The 23,337-nt window shown below is 42.1% G+C and overlaps 1 pseudogene; it reads right to left on the bottom strand.

Annotated features, from left to right (window-relative positions):
* Window positions 1-11,314: 11,314 nt before the first annotated feature.
* On the bottom strand, window positions 11,315-11,968 carry LOC139276692 (large ribosomal subunit protein uL1-like; annotated as a pseudogene).
* Between the last annotated feature and the right edge of the window lie 11,369 nt (window positions 11,969-23,337).

Genomic DNA, 23,337 nt, shown 5'->3' with positions numbered 1-23,337 from the left:
GTTGAATACATGACACATGTCAGTACATTACCCCCAATACCATGTGCTTTAATTTTGCACACCAATCTCGTGTGGGACCTTGTCAAAAGCCTTTTGAAAGTGCAAATACACCACATCCACTGGTTCTCCCTTGTCCACTCTACCAGCTACATCCCCAAAAAATTCTAGAAGATTTGTCAAGCATGATTTCTCTTTCATAAATCCATGCTGACAAGAATAATGTCAAAATACATGTAACATTTTATTCTTCACTTTTTTTGCTGTATCTCTTAAAAACTATTCCTTGATGGAAAGTGGGCAGCTAATATACTTGGAGGACTTTACCTTTATCTTCCTCTTGAACCAGTCAATGGGAGCTGTGAGAATAGACAACAATAACTTGCCTAATTATTTCCCTGTCTCTTTGCCTTGACTCTACCTAAAGCAGTTTCCTGGCCACGTAATCAAGGATTAGGAACTCACAGCATAGGAATTGACAGGCAGACACTTAAATCCTATTATTTCATTACAAAGGGATTGAAGCAAGTATACTTTTTGCCAACAAACTGCCTATATGCAAATTATTTGGGTTCTCAAGCTACATCCACTCTTTGTAGGTACGTTTCAAGGTCTATTTTCTGTGTCTATAATGTGCATTTTTTGAGGGACTGATAATGAAGCGTGTTGTGTTATGGAATTTCTTTTTGCAGTATTGTATTTTTATTATAGTCATTTTGTTTTGTGCTTGTAGTTATGACAACAACAACTTGCATTTATATTGTATTTTAATGCAGAAAATGTCTAAAGTGCCTCACAGAGGTAGAATCAACAAATGGTTAATGTCGAAGGAGGAGATATTAGGGAGGGTGGCAAAAGCATGGTTAGAGGGGTAGGTTTTAAGAAGTATCCGAAAGGAGGAGAGGGAGATGGAGGAGTTAAGGGAGGGAATTCCAGACGATGGGGCCTGATAGTGGAAGGCATGGCTGGCAACTGTGGGGTGAATTGAGAGGGGGATGCACTAGAGGCTGGACTCAGAGGAATGGAAGGTTTGAGATGGGTTGTACCAGAGACTTGAGCACAAAAATCTAGGCTGACACTTCAGTGCAGTGCTGAAGGGGTGCTGCACTGATGGTGGAGCCATCTTTTGGATGAGACTGCTGTCGCAGGTGGACAAAGGATCCCATGGCACCATTTCAAAAGAAGAGCGGAGGAGTTATCTTCGGTAAGCTGGCCAATATTTATCCCTCAATCAAAATAACAATCACAGATTATCTGGGAGCTTGCTGTGCGTAAATTGGCTGTCGTGTTTTCTACATTACAACAGTGACTATACTTCAAAAGTACTTCATTGGCGTAAAGCACTTTGGGATGTCCTGAGGTCATGAAAGGCGCTTATATAAATGCAAGTCTTTCTTTCTTCTTTCTAGAGGAGATTACAGAGATAGGGAGCGACGAGGCCATGGAAAGATTTAGACACGATGATGCAAATTTTAATATTGAGGCATTTGGAAACTGAAGCCAATGTTCATCAATAATTTAAAAAGCACCACTAGAGTATTGTTTCAACATCTCATCACTTGATTATCTAAGGGGTGATGCGCAAGTGGTACTTGGTGTGGGATAGGATACAGGCTGCAGAGTTTAGGATGATCTGGTTTACAGATGGTGGAGGATGGGAGGAGAGCCTGTATTGGAAGTTGAATATTGGAATAGATTCTCGAGGTAACAAAACCATGAATGAGGGTTACAGCGGCAGCTGAGATAGGGGTGGAGCCAGATTATATTATGAAGGTGGAAGTAGGCAGTCTTTGTGATAGAGATGACATGTAGCCAGACACAGCTTGTGGTGGATAGGTTTGGAACAGCCTGAAATGGTGGCTGAGAGAAGGATATAATTTATTGTAAGAGTACGCAGTTTGTGGCAGGGAGCCAAGGCAACGGCTTTAGGATTCTCAATGTTTAGCTGGAGGAAATTGTAGCTCATCCAAGATTTAATGTTGGACAATCAGTCTGACAGGACAGGGGCAGTGGAGGGGTCAAGCGAGGTGGTGGAGAGGTAGATCAGGCCGCCATCAGTATACATGTGGAAGTTGACTCCATGTCGCGGAAGATCTTGTGGAAAAGCAGCCTGTAAATGAGGAAGAGCAGGGAGCCAAGGATGAATCCTGCAGGATTGCCAAGGTGACGGTGACATGGGAGGGATAGCCATTGCTAGAGATTCCTTGGCTATGCTCGGATAGGTAAGAATGGAACCAAGTGAGGGTAGTCCCACGTAGCTGCATAAGGGAGAAAAGGCATTGGAGGAGCATGGTGTAATTAACGATGTCAACGGCTGTAGAGAGGTCAAAAAAGACAAGGAAGGACAATGTGTCAGTCACAGATAATGCCATTTATGGCTTTGGATAAGGCCCTTTTGGTGTTATGAGCAGAGCAGAAACCTTATTGGAGAGATTCTAACAGGCAGTTGTGTGAGATGTGAGCATGTATTTGGGAGAGTGTGATGCAGCAGTTTTGATAGGGAGGACGGCAGTGCCTCCTTGATCTCTTTGGCCGTGGGGGCCATACCTAGCTCCCTTCTGAATGTGTCTAGCGAACTGGCCTCAACAACTTTCTGCGATTGAGGAGGTTGGGCCTCTACTCATTGGAATTCAGAAGAACGAGAGGTGATCTTATCGAAACGCATACGATTATGAGGGCGCTTAACAAGGTGGATGCAGAGAGAATGTTTCCACTGATGGGAAAGACTAGAACTAGAGGGCATGATCTTAGAATAAGGGGCTGCCCATTTAAAACTGAGAAGAGAAGTAATTTCTTCTGAGGGTTGTAAATCTGTGGAATTCGCTGCCTCAGAGAGCTGTGGAAGCTGGGACATAGAATAAATTTAAGACAGAAAGAGACAGTTCCTTAAACAATAAGGGGATAAGGGGTTATAGAGAGCAAGCAGGGAAGTGGAGCTGAGTCCATGATCGGATCAGCCATGATCTTATTGAATGGCAGAGCAGGCTCGAGGGGCCTACTCCTGCTCCTATTTTTTAATGTTCTTATGAGACATTTTCAAGGATTTTTAAAAGGAAAAGGTGGTTGGAAATTGGTTGATAGTTGGTAAAAGAACAGAGGGATCGAGGGTATTTTTTTTGAAGAAGAGTGTGATGCAGCAGTTTTGATAGGGAGGATGACAGTGCCTGAGGAGAAGGAACCATTTACAACATATTAATTATATTTGTTGCCATGAATCGAAATAGTCAAAGTGAAGGCCAGAGTCTCGTTGATCGAGTGTTTTCTGTGTGAAATGTCACAATTTTTTTGCTCTTTATGGGATTGTGTTGTGTTGGTTCGTTGTTGCACTGGTTTTATTGGTGTGCCTGCAGTTGCTAGGGAACGGAGGGTCTGGTGGGGACTCGGAGCAGCGTTGGGTGCAGTCGGGATTGATTAAGGCTGAGTATGTCAAGTGCATAGAGCTTACACCAAATTTCTTGTGTTTTGTTGAAAATAATTCTAGATGCTTGTTATTTAATATCAAGATATGATTTTGAACCATGTGGGATTGCTATTAAAAATAAGCAGCAAATGTGCTTTTACACAAATTAGCACAACTTATTGAAGTACTGAAAAGGAGTAACATTTTGTATAAATAGATCTTGTTTTGTAAAAGTGGCTGTATCTATTTTCTGATGGTCACAATTTAGCACCTCGGACAGTGGCATCTGTTTGTCTTGGTTGATTATGACAGCACCTCTATCATTTTGATGCACTACTTAAAGCCTGCAATTAGTTAAATGCTTAATATTTATTTAACATTTTTTTCTGCAATGCTATCTTATCTTGATGGCAATCATTAGTGTGCTTCAGTGGAATCCCATTTCAAATTTATCAACATCCTGTTTATAAAGTAAACACATTTTAATGTTAAATCAACTTGTAACTAATTGCTTCATATGTTTAAAGTGACCATAATGAACAATAATTTATTGTATGTTGAAGTCAGCTCATAATTCTAATGCACGCTTTCATATCCAAATCTAGAAATAATGAATCTTGTTACAATGATTTTTGCTGAAATTACCTAGTTTAAAGCTTGTTATTGAACTCATCTATTGTCATAACCATAGATATCAGGTACACCAATACTGAAGACCCAATAATCATAGTAAGAGTATGATGGTATGCAGTGTTTCTCAGATTTCCAGTCTGACAAGTGAAATCATGTTAATGAACCACAGCAAACAACTTGTGTTGAAACATCTGTAATCACGATATGCAAATGATGTCGATCAGAAGATTATACACATGAGAGGTAATAGTCAGCTGTTTGTAGAATTTTTAAATATATTTTTCATAACCTTTCTTATAGACATATGTCAGCTATGTTCAGCCATGAAATAAAATGCTCAAGATATGAAATAAATTGTTGCATTTTCACCTGATAGCATTAATTGACAGAGGATTTGAACAATGTTGAGCCATTCAGCTGGTCTGGTGAAATACCCCTTGAGGTCCTGTTGAGCAGTGAAAGAATGAAGGTCAGAGTTATTTGAATGAAACCAGAGACAATGCAGAGTCTCAAGAGAACACGAGCCATAATAAAGGTGTGACAGAGAATGATTAATTATATTTCACTGTGAATATCAAGAGAATATGCATGGTGGAATAATCCTATAACCCGTCTCTTTGCAATAAAGAAAAATATATCATGATCTGGATAGTCTTTAGTTATTAAGCCAAAATGTTACTTAGCTGCACAGTGGAAATACTACAGTATGTTCTGAGATTTAAACATTTTAAAGGATTAATATAATTCTTGAATATTTTATTACTTGCAGAATCATTATTTTATTTCTAAATGAAATATAGCAGATAATCTTATTATACATGGATTAGTCCTCTGAATTAGTGACTGTAGGTCAATACTCCAAAGATTAATTAGGCTTTCCAGTGGTACTCAGTTGCTTGTTATGAAGCTGACACAGTTCCACAGGTTCTGGTTCATGTAAATTAAATTCTTTACTGAGTAATCCCAACACAGAATCTGCCTTGACTCACTTAACAAGAGGTCTCCAGCAGGAAATGCTGTAGATATGCCCATCAATGATGTATTACTAATAGCAATCGTAATATTAATAGTCATAGACCTTTAACTTTGATTCTTATTTTCAATTTTTATGCAGAGCATTGTTTATGCTAGGACTCTAATGAATAGAAACTGATTTAATAAAATTGGATATCAAATCCAACTGAATTTGAAGTACTTAAAAATGAACTCATTTTCATGTTGGAAAACTCAGTTACTAATTTGACTGTTGCAAACACAGATCAAAATAAGGACATACCATAAGAACATAAGAAATGGGAACAGGAGTAGGCCATACGGCCCCTCGAGCCTGCTCCGCCATTCAATAAGATCATGGCTGATCTGATCATGGACTCAGCTCCACTTCCCTGCCCGCTCCCCATAACCTCTTATCCCCTTATCGTTTGAGAAACTGTCTATTTTTGCCTTAAATTTATTCAATGTCCCAGCAACCATAGCTCTCAGGCAGCGAATTCCACAGATTTACAACCCTATGAGAGAAGAAATTTCTCCTCATCTGTTTTAAATGAGTGACCCCTTATTCTAAGATCATGCCCTCTAGTTCTAGTCTTCCCCATCAGTGAAAACATCCTCTCTGCATCCACCTTGTCAAGCCCCTTCATAATCTTTTACGTTTTGATAAGATCACTTCTCATTTTTCTGAATTCCAATGAGTAGAGGCCCAACCTACTCAACCTTTCCTCATAAGTCAACCCCCTCACCTCCAGAATCAGCCTTGTGAACCTTCTCTGAACCGCCTCCAAAGCAAGTATATCCTTTCGTAAATATGGAAACCAAAACTGCATGCAGTATTCCAGGTGTGGTCTCATCAATACCCTGTATAGCTGCAGCAAGACTTCCATGCTTTTATACTCCATCCCTTTGCAATAAAGGTCAAGATTCCATTGGCCTTCCTGATCACTTGCTGTACCTGCATACTATCCTTTTGTGTCTCATGCACAAGTACCCCCAGGGTCCCGCTGTACTGCAGCACTTTGCAATCTTTCTCCATTTAAATAATAACTTGCTATTTGATTTTTTTCTACCAAACACTTTCCAACATTATACTCCATCTGCCAAATTTTTGCCCACTCACTTAGCCTGTCTATGTCCTTTTGCAGATTTTTTGTGTCCTCATACATTGCTTTTCTTCCCATCTTTGTATCGTCAGCACAATTGGCTACGTTACACTCAGTCCCTTCTTCCAAGTCGTTAATATAGATTGTAAATAGTTGTGGTCCCAGCACTGATCCCTGTGGCACCCCACTAGTTACTGGTTGCCAACCAGAGAATGAACCATTTATCCCAACTCTCTGTTTTCTATTAGTTATCCAATTCTCTATCCATGCTAATATATTGCCCCCAACCCTGTGAACTTTTATCTTGTGCAGTAACTTTTTATGTGGCACCTTATCAAATGCCTTCTGGAAGTCCAAATACACCATATCCACTGGTTCCCCTTTATCCACCATCTTCGTTACATCCTCAAAGATCTCCAGCAAATTTGTCAAACATGACTTCCCCTTCATAAATCCATGCTGACTCTGCCTGACCGAATTTTGTTTTTCCAAATGTTCTGCTACTGCTTCTTTAATAATGGACTCCATTTAAAGACCACTTATTGTTGTTCACTATGGTTCTGTTAACCAGGACACATGCCTACTGATTAAGAAAATATTCTAAATGTTCAAATGTAGATCTGATTTGGCAGGAAGCTTCTTTCTGCTATCTATATGACATCTCACTGCCTAGTGGGGCAATAAAAAGCAGCTTTAAATATTGCAAAATCAAAATACTGTAGAAACTGGAAATCTGAAATAGAAACAGAAAATACTGGAAACACTCAGCAGGTCAGGCAGCATCAGTTGAGAGAGCAAGTTCATCGACCTGAAATGTTAACTCTGTTTCTCTTTCAATTGAAGTTTAAGTCAGATTACAGCTTAAAGTTGCACTTCTTCCAATAGGCAAACCATGTGTTACCTAAGAGTCACATCATTTCAAGCTACATTGCACACATCAGTCAATTTTGGTATACTCTTGCTTTACTTCATTCTTTCACATTGCACTTTAACATCCCTGGAAAGTGTTGCCATTATTGTTGCAGTTGTCCAGAGGATAGCCAAGTAAAAGTAAAAAATCAACATGTGGAAAAGTAGTTAACGGTTTCCAGAATCAATCTCATCATCATCATCATCATCGGCAGTCCCTCGAAATGAGGATGACTTGCTTCCACGCCAAAAAAGGATGAGTTCACAGGTGTTTCATAGAGGACCTAATATTCCAGGATCTGAGCTACATCCTGAAGGGTGGGAGATGCCTGTGTGTGGATTTTTTTAATGTGGGGTGGCCGTTGCACACCAGCCACCACACGGGCTTGACAGAGCTAGGTCTTGGTCCAGTGGCAAGGATTACCCAAGATGACTGGAGACCTGCTCTGCTGCATGGACCTAGTGCGCGCACATATCGCAGTGTGGGCTGGCCCGTGTAGTCCTTGGGCCCCGAACTCACGGAACTCCTGGGCACAATTCTGAGCCAGCAACACTGAAGAAACGGTGATATATGTCCCAGTAAAGATGTTGTGCGATAGGAAAGTGGAGGTCATGGCATTTCAAGATAGGTCGCTGCTCTTGTCCTTCGCCATGGTAGAGGTCATGTGATCAGGTGGTACCGCTGAAAATAAAGGCTGAGCTTTTACAGTGCATGCTGAAGATTGTACGTGCTGTTCTGGTATGGTTGGTCCAGTTAAGCTTCTGGTCAGTAGTGACCCCCAGGTGGTTGTTGGAGCACTTAGTGATTACGGTGCCATTGAACTTTTGATGGAGTGGGCTTTCTCTTGTTACATAGAAACAGACTATTCGGCCTAACAGGTCTATGCCGATGCTTATGCTCCACACACGCTTCCTCTTATATTACCTCATCTCACCATATCAATATATCCTTCTATTCCTTTCTCCCTCAAGTACTTATCTAACGTACCCTTAAATGCATCTATGCTAATTGCCTCAGCCACTTCATTTGTAGTGGGTTCCACATTCTCACCACGCTCTGAATAAAAAAGTTTCTCCTGAATTCTTTATTGGATTGATTAGTTTTAGTTGGAGCTGGTCATTCCCTGATGTAGCAACAATGTTACCTGCCCAATCCTGGATGTTATCCAGATGTTGCTATACAGACTGACCTGGACTGGTCCATTATGGGAGGAGTTGTGAATGAAGTTGAACACTGTAGAACCATCAGCGAACAGCTCTACTCCTGACTTTCTGCCAGAGAGAAAGTCATTGATGAAGAAGCATTAATGGTTGGGCCAAGGATGCTGCCTTGAGGAATTCCAACAGCGATGTCCTGGGGCTGCAGCAATTGGCCTTCAATGGCCAAGATCATCATCCTGTGCAGCAGGTAAACAATATTTGAACATTGTTTTTACTAAAGATCTACTACTGCTATTGTTATATATGTGGACTTCTATTTACTCTGTACAGCCACCAGAGGGCTCATTCCCTGAAGTCCCAAGGGATCCCATAATCCCTTGGTAGCACAGGTATTTAAGGAGGCTTCACAGGTTGGAGAGGCACTCTGGAGACCTGCAATAAAAGACTAAGGTCACACTTTACTTTGAGCTCACAGTGTTCAGTCTGACTCTTTCTCCATACACAACAGCTATTGTAGTTGATTACCCATCCAATCACATTATTACCTTCAGAGACAATGCTGCAATATAAATGAGGTGGTTATAGAGGCCTTTGTTAGCTCAGAACATCAGTTCTCGATGGTTCCACTTTCTGTCTCAAAGGTTAAGGCACTGCCACTGACAAATGCAAATGGCTGCCAGAACTTCATTGTGGCCACTATTTTGCTCTAACGGTAGACTAGTTGAGAGCTGCTGTCAGCATAAAAATATATCAGAGCAGCAATCCAGTCTCACAATGCTGGGAATGGGGCTTTCCTCAACATCAATGATGGTTTGTAATCAGTAGAGTAAAGGCACAAATGTAACTTTTGTGCATATATAATCACTTTGAAGTCACCTCGGTGACTTTTGAACAAGAGTTGTGTTCTGATGTTGCTGCTGCTTTGAGTCTCCTCACTGTATTATCAGGCAGACTTTAGAATGCAGGCAGTGACAAAGGTTCCACAATATGAAAGTGTTATTAATTGGTAAAATCTGAAAGGCATACTCCAAACTCCAAGGTATAATGCGGCAGCAAACGACCTAAGTGCCCTTGTGCATCTTTCCGCAATGCAAGGGACTTAAGAGGAATTGGGTATGATCTGACATTATTTCAATTATTGGTATTGTGCTCCAGGCATATGTCTGTCAAGTTGCAAAACATCAGTGGTTGTGCTCAGTGTGTTAATTTTTTTCCATCCTATTCGTCCTTTACATTATGTGCAGAAACTTTGCAATCAGCTCTGAATTAAATACTCATAATATTATTTGAGACACTATAGATCCTTTTAGATTTAGAATGAGATTTGGCTTTAGGACTGAATACCTTTCACCCTTAGGAACTGTGATAACCCAAATATAAATTTTCACAGAGATTGATAGATTTTTGGATAGTAAAGCTATTGGAAAGGGGTACTGAGGTGAATGATCAGCCATGACCATATTGAATGGTGGTGCAGGCTTGAAGAGCCGAATGGCCTACTCCTGCACCTATTTTCTATGTTTCTATATTATGCTTTGTCAGATGACATTGTTAAATCCCAGACTATCTTCAGCAGTTTCTGAAGGGAAGAAACCAATGGTGGTCACTTGTCTTGCATGCAACAATTCAGGGACTTAAATCAAAAATGTCATTAAAAGTATGGGATTTTTAAAAAAAAATCAGATAAAAAGTAGATTTACTACCAAATGCGTCAGCCAGTGTATCCACTCTGCATCAAAAATATAGTTCAAACCGCTTTCTGTAATGTAGCAGGAGGGTAATTAACTGACATCTGAATTATATTGTAAAGCAAAGCTGTCTTCTGGGAAAATAACTATTGTATTGAAGTCGATTAGCAAGCAATAGATAGATATATTTATAAAAGTTTAACAGCTGTTGTGTATGACATTAAGCCTCATTAAGCATAAAGGATATTGAGTGTTTCAAATTCTCATTCATTAAAAAGTAAATCAAAATTGAAAAACACTTTCTAAAAACAATTACTATCTATAAAATTATTTCTATTCATTAAAAATCAACTAAAAACCACAAAAGTAACCAATCTAATCTCGTAACAATAAATCTCAATGTCCTAAGAGCCACCATGGCAATTTCTTTTCCACTCCATTGCGTACCTAAAAAAAAAATTACATTTGTAGCATAAGCACGTAAAAAATTTAACAGTTTTGTAAAAAGTATTACAAGAATTAGCCATAAATTTAACATCCCTTTTTCCAATCTTTCCAATGTCATTCCCAAAAAAGGCCCATGTCTCTTTCAAGCTTCTGGCATTGCTTCAGCTCCATTCCCGCAACCTGGATCCTTTAGTTGAATCTAATTTCCTGATATTTTTTGAGCCTCTATGCATGTTCAGGCACAACAACAACTTGCATTTATATAACGTCTTTAACATAGTAAAATGTCCGAAGGCACTTCACAGGAGTGCTATCAAACAAAATAGAGATATTAAGACAGGTGACTAAAAACTTGGTCAAAGAGATAGGTTTCAAGGAGCATCTTAAAGGAGGAAGGAGAAGTGGAGAGGTTCAGGGAGGGAATTTCAGAGCTTAGGGCCTGTGCAGCTGAAAGCACAGCTGCCAATGGAGGAACAATGACAATCGGGCATACGCAAGAGGCTAGAATTGAACACGCGCAGAGATCCTGGAGGGTTGTTGGACTGGAGGAATATGGCTATGTACTGGGATCCAGTTTAAGCTCAAGGTCAAGATCAAACATCAGCTCTAGCCAGCTCTCCCTAATCGCAACTGTTCCCTGCTAATTCTGATAATGCCCTTGACTATGGATGTTGCCACACCCAGGTACCTACTGCCATATCCCTGCCAGGTAATTTAAAAAACTGAAGTAAATGAGGGAGGGGGAGAAAATCAATGATAACTAAAATTTTCCTGCTTAACTTCTTAATTTAATCTTTCTGCGGTATTCAAGCTCCTTTTTTCATGTAGGTCTTCCACATTCCAGACATACTGCATTTGTCAATAGGAATGGCAAAGAAAAATCTCTGACCTCGGGATACTTCATGCTACATCATCTCAAGCCCAGTCTCTCTCTCTTTGCTGTAAAAGTGTTTTATTTTAAAACATATGTAATAGCAGAAGGCTCAGTAGAGGCGTTGAGGCTTGTCCATACTGCTCTTGATGTCCAGGGCGCACACATTCTGCCAGTTTTTCTTCAGCAGCAACCCCAGGAAATTGATGACCAAGTGAATGTTGTAGACCAGTTCCTCTTCAGTCATTTTAATGTGGCTCACTGCAACAGCCAAGCACAGCATCTTTTTCATCTGGAACTTGATGGTTGATTTGACTTCATCCACTTTGGTTAACATGTTCTCGTCGTGAGTGAGGAGGGAGGGGAATTTGCCAGCCTTGTTCAGACCAGGACCCAATATACGAGGAATCTGCTTAATGAGGGACTCGGAGGCAAAGAAGGCATCGTACTTCTTTGCAAGCTTCTTGACCATCTTCAGATCCTTGATGCCCATGTGAGGGAGGTCAGCAGCCTTCGCCTCATCGCAGTGCTGCTGGTTCCTGAGCACGCAGGTGGAGAACTTGGGCAAAGGGGCGCTCTTCAGCCTGACGGTGTCAGAGAAACGCTTGTCCTTCTGAGGGTCATAATTCTTCAGGGCTGATCTGCAGCTCCACAGTCTCCGGGAACTTGCAAAGCTTCCTTTGGGATCCCTGAAGGACCTCCCAGATCCCTGAAGGACCTCCCGGACAGCTTCGTACAGGGTGTCGTGAGAGACTTTGCTGCTCATCCTCACAGGGGCTCGGCATCTGCCTGCTCCTCAGCCCCCAAAATATCTCCCTTAGCCAAGAATTTTGCACAAGCTTCCAGACGTTTTCTCCCCACCAAATCGTCAGCATTTACCTCCAACCCAGTATCTGCTGGCTGCCATCTTGCTGCATACCTATACTTTATAAAAGGTAAGAGATGGACATTGAGTAGTGCATAGAATCATGTAAATTACCACATAGAGAAGGCCATTCAGTTAGTAGTATCACATCAATAAAGGAGCACATGTGAGAGAGGAGACATTTAGAACAAAGAGAACACAAAGGAATTGCAGTAAAATACTCTGGCGCGAGAAAGATAGTTGGACACAGACAAAGAAATACAGAGACCACAGCTAGGAATGTGTGAGAGCCATAGATGAAGAGAAAGACTGGAAGACAATCAAAGACTGGGGAGGACACACATAATTAGAGAGCAGAGACAATTACAGCAAGAGATTCACAATTTTTCTTGGACTGTGAGCAATGCCATGGAAGATCACCTAATAAAATATAAAATGGATGAAACAAAACAGAACCTACTATTCATTTTTCTAGGAAAAATAATTGGATTTGTATTTGCCATTCTTATTGAAAAATACATCGCTGGGAGAGCTCTGAAGGTAACACAATGAAACCCAGCTGTGCTGTTGATGTATAATTTCTTACATTGTCTTTCCATCTAGGAATGCCTGCTCTTCCTATAATATTCTAGTAAGCATCACTGTGAATAACTAATGTCTTATTTTATTACAATGGATGATTACTTTAAGCTGATGGCTTCAAGGAACAGAATTAAATTAGGAACTGTTGTGAGTATTCAACTATTTATTGTTTTTTTTTTAAAAACACAAGATAGGAGCAAGTCTTGCAAGGAAAGGTGATATTCTTTTATCCATGATATTCGCATTGTACTAATAAATCTATAATGTGGACTGCATTTTCATCTAGTTTATACATGCATAAATTAAAATAGAATTTCTCAAAACTTTTTCTCAGTAATGTGCCAACTGTAATAGCATTGCTTGATGTCAGCACATCAGAATATTATGATGGAAATGATTAATGAAGTATAATAAAATAGGCTGTGTTATATTACCTCAGTCCAACAAATAGATTTAAGGGATACTAATGAATTAGATTAATGGGCAATCACAAAGATGATTCAATCACAGAGTTGAAAATAGAACATTCTGATTAGCTGAATGCAGTGTGTTCAAATCTGATTGAGCATTGTAAGGACCAACATGTGATTGGCTGTCAAGCAATCAGCCCTCAGCAATGGAGAGATCGCTGCCATTTTATTTCAGTCAGGAAACTGATTTCTTCTAAAAGCTTCAAAGGACCAGAAAAATACAGTAGTGAATCAAACAGTAAATATAACTGCGATCAATTAGTAATAAAGGAGTAGACTGCAAACTTTTACTGTAATCCATATTTTCAAATCAACCTGCTTAGTTCCCTGTTACAATAGAGGTATCATGCAGTGAGCATGGGAAAAACACCACCTCCAAATTCCCCTCCAAGTCACTCATCATCCTGATTTGGAAATATATCACCATTTCTTCAATTTCACTGGGTCAAAATCCTGGAACTCCATTCCTAACCGCACTATGAGAGTGCCTTCACCACACAGACTGCAGGTCTTGAAGAATGCAGCTCACCACACCTTCTCAAGGGCAATTGGAGATGGGCAATAAATGCAGGCCTTGCCAGTGATGCCCACATCCCAGGAATGAATAAAAAAGCTACATGACATTTATCAAAGTGAATTTTTTTTAAAGTGGCAAAAGTAAAATTTACCTTTTTGTTTAACTTGGAGAAACTGGGTTGAGGTCTACAAGAAACTATGGGGCCGCAATTTCCCTCCGCCTGAAACGGGGCGCACCTACCGATTTTTAAGTGTACATTGGGGCAGACAATCCGGTGATTTTCAGCACTTTGTTTCATGTTTCCAGTCGGAGCGGTGTTGGTGTCGAGAGAGGGGCGGAGATGTGAGCGGGTCAGATCAGCCATCGCTCTGAGTCATCAGCGCTATGGGCCGCATCGCGCTGGTGCATCATAATGTCCCTCCCTTTCAGTTAAAGGGGAGGGCCTCAGATAACTCTACATTCACTTTAGTGGCAAACACTGGACCACCTGGGAGGGTTTCGGCCAGGCCAGTGGCCTGGTGCTCGAGAGGGTGCCAGGCTGCCTGTTGGCGGCCTGGCTGAACCTGTGGCCACCAGTGTCGGGCTGAGCTGGCAGTCGGCCGACAATTAAAATAAAATGGCGGCCATGGCAGTGCGCCTTCCCTTTAAGGACGGACGCACCGCCCAGCCACAGATTTTCCCAGCGGGAAGCTTCTTGTCAGTGGCACCGACCAGCGGCTGATCCGCTCCCATGGGGAAATTTCCCACGCGGGGCAGAAAGGGGGTCGCTACCAGTCAATAAGGGGTCGACGGGGCAGCAACATTAGTGGAGCGGAGACATTCTCCGCTGGGAAAATCCACGAGGGCAATTTTCAAAATGGCGGCCCTTCCTCGCCGACCGAGCGGTGAGTGCTTACCGACCCGTAGCCGCCTCTTTGAGGCAGTCACGGCTCTTACAGAAAGGGGCAATTTCAGACCCATGCTTTAAGAAAGAGCATTAATAACAAGGCATGAATATAATCATAATGTAATAGTAAAAGTAGTCAATTTTATACATTCAAAAATACTCCCTCATAAGGATGCTAAGTTGGTTTATGAGGGAGAGGCTAGAAGATATTGGGATTGTGAAAATTGGCAGAAAGCTCAGAACTAATAGTCTACCAGGTGTCAGATCTGTCAACGCTGAACAGACTCAACACCAAACGGCAGCGAAGGCAATTTAGATTATTAACAGCTTGTTAAAAGGCAATGAAACATAATTTTGAGCTGTACTTGCCATTTTTCCACCTTTTGTACCAGGTTCATTGCACTCAGGGATCACGTCAGATAAGTAGGTCGTGTGTTCCATCAGTATCCATTTTTCTGAATAGTTGACAGCTGCAAATGTAGCATAAAAGCTACCATTTCACAACTGTTCACGTTCCAATCTCAGAAGCTGGAGTCTTCAGGATTTTGGGAGACACATTTGAGCGTTATGCAGTTTGGAGTAAATTCTCTATCCACTGTCCTCCTTGGAACAACCTCTCTCAGCACTGACATCATTTCTGTCACCTCAACCTCACTTACCATCTATTCAGCATCAGTGCCCTTGAAAAAAATCTCACCTTGGTCCTCAGAATCCCACCATGATCAGCCCCAACACCAACACCAGGCACACCAGCAGCACCAACAAACCTTCTCCATAATCAACTGATGCTGCACAGGACAGAGGACATCAGCACCCGACCCCATTGTTGCCTGGGATGCCAGGGAAGGCCTCACCATGGCCAGATTTACTTCACTTGACGCTGTACACCCTGGCTGTCACATGATGCACCAGGTTGGCACCACCACACACCAACTCCATAAAGCATCCCTACAATGCCCAAGCCATTTCTTTCACACTCATCAGCATTGTGGAGGGTACCGTTATGTCTCACCATTCACTGCAACTCACTAAGCCACTTCCAAAGGTGCACACAAATCTGCCCAAAAAGATATTTATGTTTATTAACATTACAACATTGACACTTTACATAAACATTGGCGATAACACCCAAGTGCCTACTCTTGTGTGTTGTTAGTTGGTATGATTGGACTAGGATGAAGGTGAATGTGAGGGGTGAGTAGTGAGATGGGGACGTGATAATGCAGATAGAGAGAGAGAGGATTGGGTGGAGGTGCAAGGTAAGTTGGTCTGAATAAGTATACGTAGGAGTCGGGTCGGGAAGGCAGAGTGATGGGGATGTGATGCATGGCACAGCAGAATGAGGTTGAGTGTGGCTTTGCAGTAACATTTCGTGAACTACTGAGGTCATTGAAAGGTTTGCATCACTGCAGCCAGGTCCTCCTGGCGTCATCCCTGCTTGTGCCCTCCTGTGCAATGTGCAACCAGGCTGCGTTAGTCTCCTGGGGAGGTCTCTTCCGCCCATTAGAAGGGAAGAGAACCTCCCTGTGAGCTGTGAATAGCGATCTGGGAGAGCCTGAGTGCAGCCAACACCTTTGTGCAGTGCTTGTCAGTGTTTGGAGCAGCTCAGTGCTGCAGAAAACGTGCAGCACAACTGTCAAAATCAACGTGGACATGGTCTCTTTAAGCAAACCAGCTGATGTCGCGTCATCAAATAACGCCTTCAGACCGGTTTCCTTTTAATTTTCCGGGAAACTCGCTGGGTGGGCTTAACAATCACCTTAAAATCACTTGTACAGAGTGGGATGGAGCAGTCAGCAGGGGTCGAACGTCACCCACCTAGCTTCCACCTCGGTAGATGAAATCGCGGCCAAAGTGTTTGAGTCCTGAGATATTCCCTTAGGATCCGTGAAAATTTCCTGTGTCATAAAAGTTGAGGGCAGGGATGGTTGACTTTTAGGTGTCTGAGGATCAGTTACATCAGTCGCTCCTATAAGTGGATTCCACATCACACAAACGGCATAGCTGTCTCACTGCCCAATATCTACTTGAATGACAGCACAACACAGGCGATGTAACAATGCCATACCAACTGATTTTGTGAACTCACGCAGGCTTCCACATGTGGTTCTCTAATATTTCAGTAAGTGGAACTGGTAAATACTCTGGCAAAATGTGTTTTATGACAAATCAAGAAGTCAGTTTATTTTGCATAAGTTGCATAACTGAACAAAAGCAGCAATTTTAGACTTAAAAAAAAACTTCCTGTACGCTTTCTGTACCAAAACAACAGAAAGTAGTGGATTCACTTTTGGGGGGCAAGGGATGGGGGGGGGGAAGAGGGGTTTGGGCCAACTTCTAGCTGAGAATAAAGAGCTGCTATATTTTAATTCCAGCTCAGGCCAAGGCCTACCTTTTGTCTGCCTTCATTAAGCCTACCTAACCCTGAACAACTACACCTGCTGAACTCAATAAATCAAGTCATTTCAAACAGAATATAGTGAATGACCACTGAAGTGTACAAACTATCTTTGTCGTTACCTCTACCACGTGGTTTAGACACCCCGTCTGAACGCTATTCTACATCTAAGCCCCTTGCTGTGAATTTAATTCTATGAGAACTATGTCTAACTCAATATTAGCTTTTTTAACACATCAAGGTTTTCCCATGGTGGCATAGTCAGAAATCACAAAACATGACAACTGATGTAGTTCTTTGTGGATCAAATGGCACATTTCAGTTCACTTTGGTCTCTGTTGAATCCACATTTCCTTGTGCATTGCTCCTCACCCTGCATAGAGAGTTGACACTGTTACTGTACATCTGTTGCCTGGGGTAGTGTCTGATGTGAGTTGTGCATCTTCTATACCTTGTGTGCTCCTAGGTTGCCTTTGTTTGCTTCTCCACTGGTGGTGTGTTAGCCCCATAGCAATTTCATTGTTGTTTTTTTGATAAATAACACATTAATCATTTCTTAAAATATTCAGTGTTATCCATAACTGGAAAATGAGAAAGCAGTTTTGCTCAGTCCAGATTTAATCAGGTGAATGATACTCAATAAGTAAAATTGCCTCCAAAAGTTCATGTTTCTGCTTCAATGCCAAATACTTCTTTTCCTCATTTTCTGCAAAGCCCAACCATGACTAACAGATAACTTTTGCCTCCATACCTGGAAATGTTTCTCGTACCTCCTGCTCCCAGACAGTATTGGAAAAACCCTTTCATCTTGTAGGTGCTTCTCTCACCTCCCACTCCTTTCTTTCTCGGTCTATCTGTTCTATATTTTATTGATACCACTCTCATCATTGCTCCCCTCAACTTTCCTTTCTTGTTACCCCTATGTTCCAAATATACTCCCAGCAAGATTTATTACTCTGCCTCCTATACTAACTCATTCCTGCCGGAAAAAAATTGTTAAAATCCTGACCACCTTTCACGTACAATCTACAGCTGTTTAAACCCAAGATTTATATCATCTTCTATACTTTTCTGAATAATACTTGGCCCATAGGGTTCTCAATACAAAATTGAATCAAATACCTCTGTTGCTTCAAGGCCTTGTTCCTTTACGAACACAATATTTTATTTTAAATTTTCTGAGCCCATCTTTGTTTATACTTTAAAGCCCATTTTTTTTTATTGATACAAGACATTACTCAAGATGGCATTGTATTGTAATGCCTGAGGTAAAAGAGCAAAGATTTAAATTAGGCTGTTAACATCAGTTTGACTTACTTCCATGGGTTTCAAAGCCAGTGTCAATATGTGGGGGTGGTATTCAGACTGACACCAGAGTAATTGCATGTGCCCTGTCATTGATTTTTAATGCAAAGAAATTCAGAATGATAGATATAGCATTAAAAATGAATTTCTATAAGGAAACCTAACCCAGCATCTTGTCTCCTGTGAGAATGAGCACATAACCATCTGCTGTCAGTATGAACAATCCTTTAATAAAAGCTTTTTTTCAGGCCAAGCATCTCAATTACAAAAGAACTGTGCATTGTAATAGTATAATCACGCTGTTAAATCACTCATGGCCTCTGACAATTAAATAATACTAGTCAGCCACGAGATGCCAACTCAGTAGCAGGATTACGTGTCCCAAAATACAAGTTCCCACGTGCACCTTTGGATTGTGGAACCCCTGTTTTGAATAGAATTCATTTATTGTAATTGAGGTCCAGTATTTTACTTTAAACAAAAGCATTCTTGATGTTCCTAACATCTTCAAGAAATAATGATCTTCATAGTATTTTACCTACAAATATTATGAAAACCAAAGATCTATAGAAGAGGAATATGAATTGTCTTTATATGGAATAAACCAGCAATGTCATTTAAGGCCTAAGATGTTCAAAGTTTCATGTCACCTGGTTTAGAACCAGGTCAATTTGGCTTAATTGATAATACATTTGCTTCTGAGGCAGCAAGTTGTGGTTTAAATCCCCACTACTATATTTGAATGCATAATGTAGTCTAACCCAGTGTTGGAGTTGCTACCCTTCAACTGGGGCCCTGAATATTAAAGATCCCGCACTATTCAAAAGAAATGCAAGCGGCTCTCTTGCTCTGGCCAATATTCCTTCCTCAAATCATAATTACTAAAATAGCTTAACTGGCAATTCATTTTGTTGTGCAAAAAATATATACCATATTTGCATACGTAACAGTCACTGCACTTCAAACCTTCACCTGCAGTTCTTCCCTTACTATTTCAGCGTTATTGAATCCAATTTGGCCCATTAACTTTTATTTTTCTAGGGCAACGCAGTCCATAACAGTCAAGAGAGCCTCGCTATAGCTGGTGGCTCCACAAACCTCCACCCTATCATCCCCTATGAGAGTGTTGAGAGCTGTTACATAGAAACATAGAAACATAGAAAATAGGTGCAGGAGTAGGCCATTCGGCCCTTCTAGCCTGCACCGCCATTCAATGAGTTCATGGCTGAACATTCAACTTCAGTACCCCATTCCTGCTTTCTCGCCATACCCCTTGATCCCCCTAGTAGTAAGGACCTCATCTAACTCCTTTTTGAATATATTTAGTGAATTGGCCTCAACAACTTTCTGTGGTAGAGAATTCCACTGGTTCACCACTCTCTGGGTGAAGAAGTTCCTCCGCATCTCGGTCCTAAATGGCTTCCCCCTTATCCTTAGACTGTGACCTCTGGTTCTGGACTTCCCCAACATTGGGAACATTCTTCCTGCATCTAACCTGTCTAACCCCGTCAGAATTTTAAATGTTTCTATGAGGTCCCCTCTCATTCTTCTGAACTCCAGTGAATACAAGCCCAGTTGATCCAGTCTTTCTTGATAGGTCAGTCCCGCCATTCCAGGAATCAGTCCGGTGAACCTTCGCTGCACTCCCTCAATAGCAAGAATGTCCTTCCTCAGGTTAGGAGACCAAAACTGTACACAATACTCCAGGTGTGGCCTCACCAATGCCCTGTACAACTGCAGCAACACCTCCCTGCCCCTGTACTCAAATCCCCTTGCTATGAAGGCCAACATGCCATTTGCTTTCTTAACCGCCTGCTGCACCTGCATGCCAACCTTCAATGACTGATGTACCATGACACCCAATTCTCTTTGCACCTCCCCTTTTCCTAATCTGTCATCATTCAGATAATAGTCTGTCTCTCTGTTTTTACCACCAAAGTGGATAACCTCACATTTATCCACATTATACTTCATCTGCCATGCATTTTCCCACTCACCTAACCTATCCAAGTCACTCTGCAGCCTCACAGCATCCTCCTCGCAGCTCACACTGCCACCCAACTTAGTGTCATCTGCAAATTTGGAGATACTACATTTAATCCCCTCATCTAAATCATTAATGTACAGTGTAAACAGCTGGGGCCCCAGCACAGAACCTTGCGGTACCCCACTAGTCACTGCCTGCCATTCTGAAAAGTATCCATTTACTCCTACTCTTTGCTTCCTGTCTGACAACCAGTTCTCAATCCATGTCAGTACACTACCCCCAATCCCATGTGCTCTAACTTTGCACATCAATCTCTTGTGTGGGACCTTGTCGAACGCCTTCTGAAAGTCCAAATATACCACATCAACTGGTTCTCCCTTGTCCACTCTACTGGAAACATCCTCAAAAAATTCCAGAAGATTTGTCAAGCATGATTTCCCTTTCACAAATCCATGCTGACTTGGACCTATCATGTCACCTCTTTCCAAATGCACTGCTATGACATCCTTAATAATTGGTTCCATCATTTTACCCACTACCGATGTCAGGCTGACCGGTCTATAATTCCCTGTTTTCTCTCTCCCTCCTTTTTTAAAAAGTGGGGTTACATTGGCTACCCTCCACTCTATAGGAACTGATCCAGAGTCAATGGAATGTTGAAAAATGACTGTCAACGCATCCACTATTTCCAAGGCCACCTCCTTAAGTACTCTGGGATGCAGTCCATCAGGCCCTGGGGATTTATCGGCCTTCAATCCCATCAATTTCCCCAACATAATTTCCCGGCTAATAAGGATTTCCCTCAGTTCCTCCTCCTTACTAGACCCCCCGACCCCTTTTATAACCGGAAGGTTGTTCGTGTCCTCCTTCGTGAATACCAAACCAAAGTACTTGTTCAATTGGTCCGCCATTTCTTTGTTCCCCGTTATGACTTCCCCTGATTCTGACTGCAGGGGACCTACGTTTGTCTTTACTAACCTTTTTCTCTTTGCATATCTATAGAAACTTTTGCAATCCGTCTTAATGTTCCCTGCAAGCTTCTTCTCATACTCCATTTTCCCTGCCCTAATCAAACCCTTTGTCCTCCTCTGCTGAGTTCTAAATTTCTCCCAGTCCCCAGGTTCGCTGCTATTTCTGGCCAATTTGTATGCCACTTCCTTGGCTTTAATACTATCCCTGATTTCCCTTGATAGCCACGGTTGAGCCACCTTCCCTTTTTTATTTTTATGCCAGACAGGAATGTACAATTGTTGTAGTTCATCCATGCGGTCTCTAAATGTCTGCCATTGCCCATCCACAGTCAACCCCTTAAGTATCATTCGCCAATCCATCCCAGCCAATTCACGCCTCATACCTTCAAAGTTAGCCTTCTTTAAGTTCTGGACCATGATCTCTGAATTAACTGTTTCATTCTCCATCCCAATGCAGAATTCCACCATATTATGGTCACTCTTCCCCAAGGGGCCTCGCACAACGAGATTGCTAATTAATCTTCTCTCATTACATAACACCCAGTCTAAGATGGCCTCCCCCCTAGTTGGTTCCTCGACATATTGGTCTAAAAAACCATCCCTTATGCACTCCAGGAAATCCTCCTCCACCGTATTGCTTCCAGTTTGGTTAGCCCAATCTATGTGCATATTTAAGTCACCCATTATAACTGCTGCACCTTTATTGCACGCACCCCTAATTTCATGTTTGATGCCCTCCCCAACATCACTACTACTGTTTGGAGGTCTGTACACAACTCCCACTAACGTTTTTTGCCCTTTGGTGTTCTGCAGCTCTACCCATATAGATTCCACATCATCCAAGCTAATGTCCTTCCTAACTATTGCCTTAATCTCCTTCTTAACCAGCAATGCTACCCCACCTCCTTTTCCTTTTATTCTATCCTTCCTGAATGTTGAATACCCCTGGATGTTGAGTTCCCAGCCCTGATCATCCTGGAGCCACGTCTCCGTAATCCCAATCACATCATATTTGTTAACATCTATTTGCACAGTTAATTCATCCACATTATTGCGGATACTCCTTGCATTAAGACACAAAGCCTTTAGGCTTGTTTTTTTAACACCCTCTGTCCTTTTAGAATTTTGCTGTGCAATGGCCCTTTTTGTTCTTTGCCTTGGGTTTCTCTGCCCTCCACTTTTCCTCATCTCCTTTCTGTCTTTTGCTTTTGCCTCCTTTTTGTTTCCCTCTATCTCCCTGCATTGGTTCCCATCTCCCTGCCATATTAGTTTACCTCCTCCCCAACAGCACTAGCAAACACTCCCCCGAGGACATTGGTTCCGATTCTGCCCAGGTACAGACCGTCCGGATTGTACTGGTCCCACCTCCCCCAGAACCGGTTCCAATGCCCCAGGAATTTGAATCCCTCCCTGCTGCACCATTGCTCAAGCCACGTATTCATCTGAGCTATCCTGCGATTCCTACTCTGACTAGCACGTGGCACTGGTAGCAATCCCGAGATTACTACTTTTGAGGTCCTACTTTTTAATTTAGCTCCTAGCTCCTTAAATTCATTTCGTAGGACCTCATCCCTTTTTTTACCTATGTCGTTGGTACCAACGTGCACCACGACAACTGGCTGTTCTCCCTCCCTTTTTAGAATGTCCTGCACCCGCTCCGAGACATCCTTGACCCTTGCACCAGGGAGGCAACATACCATCCTGGAGTCTCCCGGTTGCGGCCGCAGAAATGCCTATCTATTCCCCTTACAATTGAATCCCCTATCACTATCGCTCGCCCACTCTTTTTCCTGCCCTCCTGTGCAACAGAGCCAGCCACGGTGCCATGAACTTGGCTGCTGCTGCCCTCTCCTGATGAGTCATCCCCCTCAACAGCACTCAAAGCAGTGTATCTGTTTTGCAGTGGGATGACCACAGGGGACCCCTGCACTACCTTCCTTGCACTACTCTTCCTGCTGGTCTTCCATTCCCTCGCTGGCTGTGGACCCTTCTCCTGCGGTAAGACCAACTCGCTACACGTGATACTCACGTCATTCTCAGCATGTTGGGAGGGAGGCAATGGAAGGAGTCAGAAGGGAAGTAAGAGGGCAGGTGCCAGATCCATGTTTGAGAAAACATCTCTACTTCACATCACTGCATCATTACTGTCTCATT

The sequence above is a fragment of the Pristiophorus japonicus genome, chromosome 12, assembly GCF_044704955.1.
Source record: "Pristiophorus japonicus isolate sPriJap1 chromosome 12, sPriJap1.hap1, whole genome shotgun sequence".
In the NCBI taxonomy this organism is placed as follows: Eukaryota; Metazoa; Chordata; class Chondrichthyes; family Pristiophoridae; genus Pristiophorus; species Pristiophorus japonicus.
This window is presented reverse-complemented; position numbering and strand designations above follow the sequence as displayed.